Raw genomic sequence first — 7,728 nt, forward strand, 5'->3', positions numbered from 1 at the left:
GCGAAACACTTAGGTTAACTTGACGAGCCTAGCATGTACAGACATGGCCTCGGAACACAAGAGACCGAAAGGTCGAGCATGAGTCGTATAGTAGATACGATCAACATGAAGATGTTCACCGATGATGGCTAGTCCGTCTCACGTGATGATCGGACACGGCCTAGTTGACTCGGATCATGTAATCACTTAGATGACTAGAGGGATGTCTATCTGAGTGGGAGTTCATAAGATGAACTTAATTATCCTGAACATAGTCAAAAGATCTTTGCAAATTATGTCGTAAGCTCGCGCTTTACTTCCACTGTTTAGATATGTTCCTAGAGAAAATATAGTTGAAAGTTGATAGTAGCGATTATGCGATCAGTAGAAAGCTTATGTCCTTAATGCACCGCTCAGTGTGCAGAACCCCAAACATCGTCTGTGGATGTTGCGAACATCGGACATACACGTTTTGATAACTACGTGATAGTTCAGTTAAATGGTTTAGAGTAGAGGCACCAAAGACGTTTTCGAAACGTCGCGGAACATATGAGATGTTTCGAGGGCTGAAATTGGGATTTCAGGCTCGTGCCCACGTCAAGAGGTATGAGACCTCCGACGATTTTCTTAGCCTGCAAACTAAGGGAGAAAGCTCAATCGATGAGCTTGTGCTCAGATTGTCTGAGTGCAACAATCACTTGAATCGAGTGGGAGTTGATCTTCCAGATGAGATAGTGATGTTTCTCCAAAGTCATTGCCACCAAGCTGCTAGAGCTTCGTGATGAACTATAACATATCAGGGATACATATGATGATCCTTGAGGTATTCGCGATGTTTGACACCGCGAAAGTAGAAATCAAGAAGGAGCATCAATTGTTGATGGTTGGTGAAACCACTAGTTTCAAGAAGGGCAAGGGCAAGAAGGGATACTTCATGAAACGGCAAATCAGCTGCTGCTCTAGTGAAGAAACCCAAGGTTGAACCCAAACCCGAGACTAAGTGCTTCTGTAATAAGGGGAACAGCCACTGGAGCAGCATTACCCTAGATACTTGGTAGATGAGAAGGCTGGCAAGGTCGATAGAAGTATATTGGATATACATTATGTTAAGGTGTACTTTACTAGTACTCCTAGTAGCACCAGGGTATTAAGATACCGGTTCGGTTGCTAAGTGTTAGTAACTCGAAATAAAAGAGCTACGGAATAAACGGAGACTAGCTAAAGGAGAGCTGACGATATGTGTTGGAAGTGTTTCCAATTTTGATGTGATCAAACATCGCACGCTCCCTCTACCATCAAGATTAGTATTAAACCTGAATAATTGTCATTTGGTGTTTGCGTTGAGCATAGACATGATTGGATTATGTCTATCGCAATACGGTTATTCATTTAAGGAGAATAATGGTTACTCTGTTTATTTGAATAATACCTTCAATGGTATTGCACCTAATAGGAATGGTTTATTGAATCTCGATCGTAGTGATACACATTTTCATGCCAAAAGATATAAGATAGTAATGATAGTACCACTTACTTGTGGCACTGCCATGTAAGTCATATTGGTGTAAAACGCATGAAGAAGCTCCATGTTGATGGATCTTTGGACTCACTCGTTTTTGAAAAGTTTGAGACATGCGAACCATGTCTATTGGTGTATACGCATGAAGAAACTCCATGCAGATGGATCGTTTGGACTCACTTGATTTTGAATCACTTGAGATATGCAAATCATACCACATGGGCAAGATGACTGAAAAGCCTCGTTTTCAGTAAGATGGAACAAGATAGCAACTTGTTGGAAGTAATACATTTTGATGTGTGCAGTCCAATAAGTGCTAAGGCACGCAGTGGATATCGTTATGTTCTTACTTCACAGATGATTTGAGTAGATACTAAGTATATTTACTTGATGAAACACAAGTCTGAATTATTGAATGGTTCAAGTAATTTCAGAGTGAAGTTGAAGATCATCGTGACAAGAGGATAAAATGTCTATGATATGATCATAGAGATGAGTATCTGAGTTACGAGCTTTGGCACGCAATTAAGACATTGTGGAAATTGTTTCACAATTAATACCGCCTGGAACACCATAGTGTGATGGTGTGTCCGAACTTCATAGTTGCACCCTATTGGATATGGTGCGTACCATGATGTCTCTTATCGAATTACCACTATCGTTAATGGGTTAGGCATTAGAGACAACCGCATTCACTTTAAAATAGGGCACCACGTAATTCCGTTGAGACGACACCGTTGAACTATGGTTTGGAGAAACCTAAGTTGTCGTTTCTTAAAAGTTTGGGGCTGCGACGCTTATGTGAAAAAGTTTCAGGTTGATAAGCTCGAACCCAAAGCGGATAAAATGCATCTTCATAGGACACCCAAAACAGTTGGGTATACCTCCTAATTCAGATCCGAAAGCAATATGGATTGTTTCTTGAATCGGGTCCTTTCTCGAGGAAAGGTTTGTCTCAAAAATTGAGTGGGAGGATGGTGGAGACTTGATGAGGTTATTGAACCGTCACTTCAACAAGTATGTAGCAGGGCACAGGAAGTTGTTCCTGTGGCGCCTACACCAATTGAAGTAGAAGCTTATGATAGTGATCATGAAGTTTTTGGATCAAGTCACTACCGTACCTCGTAGGGTGACAAGGATGCGTACTACTTTAGAGTGGTACAGTAATCCTGTCTTGAAGGTCATGTTGCTAGACAACAATGAACCTACGAGCTATGGAGAAGCGATGGTGGGCCCAAATTCCGACAAATGGTTAGAAGCCATGAAATCGGAGATAGGATCCATGTATCAGAACAAAGCATGGACTTTGATGGACTTGCCCGATGATCGGCAAACCATTGAGATAAATGGATCTTTAAGAAGAAGATGGACGTGGACGGTAATGTCACCATCTATGAAGTTCGACTTGTGGCGAAGAGTTTTTCACAAGTTCAAGGAGTTGACTACGATGAGATTTTCTCATCCGTAGCGATGCTTAAGTCCATCGGAATCATGTTAGCATTAGCTGCATTTATGAAATCTGGCAGATGGATGTCAAGATGAGTTTCCTTACCAGTTTTCGTAAGGAAAGGTTGTATGTGATACAATCAGAAAAGTTTTGTCGATCCTAAGGGTGCTAAAAGGTATGCTAGCTCCAGCGATCCTTCTAAGGACTGGAGTAATCATCTCGGAGTTGGAATGTGCGCTTTGATGAGATGATCAAAGATTTTGGGTTTATACAAAGTTCATGAGAAACTTGTATTTCCAAAGAAGTGAGTGGGAGCACTATAGAATTTCTGATGAGTATATGTTGTTAACGTATTGTTGATCAGAAATGATGTAGAATTTCTGGAAAGCATATAGGGTTATTTGAAAGGTGTTTTTCAATAGGAAACCTGGATTAAGCTACTTGAACATTGAGCATCAAGATCTATGAGGATAGATCAAAAAATGCTAAATGGTACTTTCAAATGAGCACATACCTTGACGTGATCTTGAAGGTGTTCAAGATGGATAAGTCAAAGAAGGAGTTCTTGCCTGAGATGTGAGGTCCGAAGTTAAGACTTAAAGCTCGACCACGGCAGAATAGAGAGAAAGGACGAAGGTCGTCCCCTATGCTTTCGACGTAGGCTCTATAGTATGCTATGCTGTGTACCGCACCTGATGTGTGCCTTGCTACATATCTGGCAAGAGGATACAAAGGTGATCAAGGAGTTGATCACCAGATAGCGGTCAAAATTGTCCTTGAAGTAAATAAGGATATGTTTCTCGATTATGGAGGTGATAAAGAGTTCGACGTAAAGGGTTACGTCGATGCAAGCTTTAACACCTATTCGAATGACTTTGAGTAGCAAACCGGATACGTATAGTGGAGCAACCATTTGGAATAGCTCCAAGTGGAGCGTGGAAGCAGCATTTACAATATGACCTAGAGATTTGCGAAGTACATACGAATCTGAATGTTGCAGACCCGTTGACTAAAACCTCTCTCACAAGCAAAACATGATCAAACCCCAGAACTCATTGAGTCTTAATCACATGGTGATGTGAACTAGTTTAGTGACACTAGTAAACTCTTTGGATGTTGGTCACATGGCGATGTGACCTGTGAGTGTTAATCACATGGCGATGTGAACTAGATTATTGACTCTAGTGCAAGTGGGAGACTGTTGGAAATATGCCCTAGAGGCAATAATAAATTAGTTATTATTATATTTCCTTGTTCATGATAATCGTTTATTATCCATGCTATAATTGTATTGACAGGAAACTCAGATACATGTGTGGGTACATAGACAACACCATGTCCCTAGTAAGCCTCTAGTTGACTAGCTCGTTGATCAATAGATGGTTACGGTTTCCTGACCATGGACATTGGATGTCGTTGATAACGGGATCACATCATTAGGAGAATGATGTGATGGACAAGACCCAATCCTAAGCCTAGCACAGAGATCGTGTAGTTCGTATGCTAAAGCTTTTCTAATGTCAAGTATCTTTTCCTTAGACCATGAGATTGTGCAACTCCCGGATACCGTAGGAATGCTTTGGGTGTACCAAATGTCACAACGTAACTGGGTGGCTATAAAGGTGCACTACAGGTATCTCCGAAAGTGTCTGTTGGGTTGGCACGAATCGAGACTGGGATTTGTCACTCCGTGTGACGGAGAGGTATCTCTGGGCCCACTCGGTAGGACATCATCATAATGTGAACAATGTGATCAAATAGTTGATCGCAGGATGATGTGTTACGGAACGAGTAAAGAGACTTGCCGGTAACGAGATTGAACAAGGTATCGGTATACGGACGATCGAATCTCGGGCAAGTACAATACCGTTAGACAAAGGGAATTGTATACGGGATCGATTGAGTCCTTGACATCGTGGTTCATCCGATGAGATCATCGTGGAACATGTGGGAGCCAACATGGGTATCCAGATCCCGCTGTTGGTTATTGACCGTAGAACGTCTCGGTCATGTCTGCATGGTTCCCGAACCCGTAGGGTCTACACACTTAAGGTTCGATGATGCTAGGGTTATAAAGGAAGTTTGTATGTGGTTGCCGAATGTTGTTCGGAGTCCCGGATGAGATCCCGGACGTCACGAGGAGTTCCGGAATGGTCCGGAGGTAAAGATTTATATATGGGAAGTCCTATTTTGGCCACCGGAAAATGTTCGGGAATTTTCGGTATTGTACCGGGAAGGTTCTAGAAGGTTCCGGAGTGGGGCCCACCTGCATGGGGGGACCCACATGAACGTGGGTAGTGGGGGCAAGGCCCCACACCCCTGGTCAAGGCGCACCAAGATTCCCCCTTAGAAGGAATAAGATCATATCCCGAAGGGATAAGATCAAGATCCCTAAAAAGGGGGGATAACAATCGGTGGGGAAGGAAATGATGGGATTTCTTTCCTCCCACCTTTGCCAACGCCCCGATGGACTTGGAGGGCAAGGAACCAGCCCCCTTCACCCCTATATATAGTGGGGAGGCGCATGGGAGCTTTACCAAAGTTCTGGCGCAGCCCTCCCCCTCTCCCAAGTCCTCCTCCTCTCCCGCGGTGCTTGGCGAAGCCCTGCAGGATTGTCATGCTCCTCCACCACCACCATGCCGTCGTACTGCTGCTGGATGGAGTCTTCCTCAACCTCTCCATCTCTCCTTGCTGGATCAAGGCATGGGAGACGTCACCGGGCTGTACGTGTGTTGAACGCGGAGGTGCCGTCCGTTCGGCACTAGGATCTCCGGTGATTTGGATCACGACGAGTACGACTCCTTCAACCCCGTTCTCTTGAACGCTTCCGCTTAGCGATCTACAAGGGTATGTAGATGCACTCTCCTTCCCCTCGTTGCTAGTCTCTCCATAGATAGATCTTGGTGACACGTAGGAAAATTTTGAATTTTTGCTACGTCCCCAACAAGGAGAGGGCCATGGGCTCCTAGCTGAAAGCTTTATCGCTTTTCTCCCTTCAGCTTCTCTTTGTCTCCTCGTTCATTCCGTCTGTAAGCTTCTGTTTCAGTTGTTCGTGATCTCTTCTTCTCCTCACTGTTTCTTCTGCATCGGTATGTGTTCTAGTATATGTGATGATTTTTTTCCTAATGCTAATGTCCAACAACACTCAACTCATTTTGGTTTTTCCTTTTTTTATGCTGGGATTTTGGATATGATCCGCAATGATTTGTTGCTAGGTTTTGTTATTGAATCCAAGGCTTGTCACCTCTCATAAGGTAGGTTGTGATCGGATCTTTTCATCTTTTGATGTGTTTCTTTCAGATTCATTTTCCTGTAACTTTAGATTCCTTTTTCATTGAACTATTTTTTTGTGTGACTTTTCGTAATGGCTTGTCCTGTTGTAGTAGGCCCGATGGCCCTTGTCCTACGGGTGATGAATCTCTTGCTAGGTTCTTGGTTATGATGGATTCGAGATATATGAAGCGTGTAGTCAGTCTTGAATCCATCCCTTCACTTGGTTCACCTTTTTTTTCTTATGCGTTTATACACTTGCATGATATATCCACATTAGATCGAAAGTTTACCTTCGGTTGTAAATTTTGTTCACTCTGTTCATTTTTTTTGCTTACTTCGTCTAGGTAATACCAATGCCCTTAATTCATTCTAGCTTAAAGACATTTTTGTGTTTTCTTTTTCTTTTGTTTGTAATTATTATTTCTTGGTTTATTGATGTTTATTCTTTTCCTGTCCTTTGGATCTTTCTTATGTATTTGTGCATATGGCGGTGTGTTTAATGTTAGAAATTTTTTGAAACTCTTTAATTTGCCACATTAGGAACTCAAAATGAAAATATATTTGTGTTAGGAACATAAAGTGAAGCACTTTTCTAATCTGTCTACTTACATCATAGTAATTATTAAAGTTGCACTAGTTTATACTTGTTCTTGCATGATGAGAAATAATACCATGTTTGTGTAATTGTGAGCAACTTTTTAATTTATTCTAACTCATGCATATAAGAAAAGAGTTTGCCAACAAGTATTCATGATTGTTCATGTTAGGCATAGTTGTATAATATTAATTTCTTTCATAAAACCGTGTTTTTTTTCTTTTAGGGTTAAAACAATCCCATAATCCATTCTTCCATAGAAAGAAGTATTGTTATTCTTTATTTTTGTCGTCTTTCATTCGTGGGGTAAAATCACTTCTAGAACTCTTTCCTCCTTTGATTGATTTTTTATTACTATTTGTTTCTCTTTTTTTTTTCACATTGCCACTTTTGGATAACACCACTTCCACGATTCTTTCTTTCTTAGATTGAAATTTAATTTTCATTTCCTGTATTTTGTTCATTTCTTCATTAAAATTTAATTTATTTCTTCTATTTGTTTTGTTTCTAAAAATCTGATTATTTATTCTTTTTTCTTGATATGTTGTAAGACAATTAATTTTCAACGTGAACACAATATATAACATAAAAATATGCACACTCAAGTCTATCTTTTTAATCAATTACTCATACGAGAAATGTACCTTTATGTCCCTCGGTCCGTCAGTTGGCCTAGTTTACACACACAAGTTTATGTGAGGTAACTTGCAAATGTATAACAAATCAAAATTAGGTGTATCTTTGATTTGCTTGATTCTGGAAATCGCAAGAATAGAATAAGTGAGGATTATTGATTTCAGGTCATGTCCATTCGAATCGTACATGGATTGTTTGCACCAAAGTTTGATTGATTACACCATATGAGAAACCAATATTTCATTTCGATTTGAATAGACGAAACATTTCCTACAAACA

The sequence above is a fragment of the Triticum aestivum genome, chromosome 5B (assembly GCF_018294505.1).
Source record: "Triticum aestivum cultivar Chinese Spring chromosome 5B, IWGSC CS RefSeq v2.1, whole genome shotgun sequence".
Taxonomy (NCBI): domain Eukaryota; kingdom Viridiplantae; phylum Streptophyta; class Magnoliopsida; order Poales; family Poaceae; genus Triticum; species Triticum aestivum.